Source organism: Penaeus monodon, chromosome 27 (genome assembly GCF_015228065.2).
Source record: "Penaeus monodon isolate SGIC_2016 chromosome 27, NSTDA_Pmon_1, whole genome shotgun sequence".
In the NCBI taxonomy this organism is placed as follows: Eukaryota; Metazoa; Arthropoda; class Malacostraca; order Decapoda; family Penaeidae; genus Penaeus; species Penaeus monodon.
This window is the reverse complement of record NC_051412.1, coordinates 36014812-36015181: the sequence shown is the minus strand read 5'-3', so window position 1 is coordinate 36015181 and position 370 is coordinate 36014812.

Below are 370 nucleotides of genomic sequence, written 5' to 3'. Positions count from 1 at the left end.
ATTCAATTTTTTCGTTTCAAAAGTTAGATTTCTGGATTTACTCTGATTTACTTTTCCCCTCGAAGGAGTTTTCGACAACAGATGTTTTATCAGCTGGTTATTTTAGTTTGCAAATTTCGGAAGGTCAAAAAGCTGTTTTTTATCCATTTTCTTTCCCGTATTTCTTTCTCTCTTTTTTGCTGTTTTTTGTCTCTGTTTACAACTACGAACTAAGCAAAAGGCAAAGGTGAACGATGCGAGAAATGCGTTTTCTTTGGGGCGTTTATGAATTTTATGTTTCTTAATGTTTTCTTGCTTGTTCTGTAAACAATTTTTAGGAGGTTTGTCAGTATGTTTATTTAAATGTTGATTTTTTTAAAATGAGTGCTCA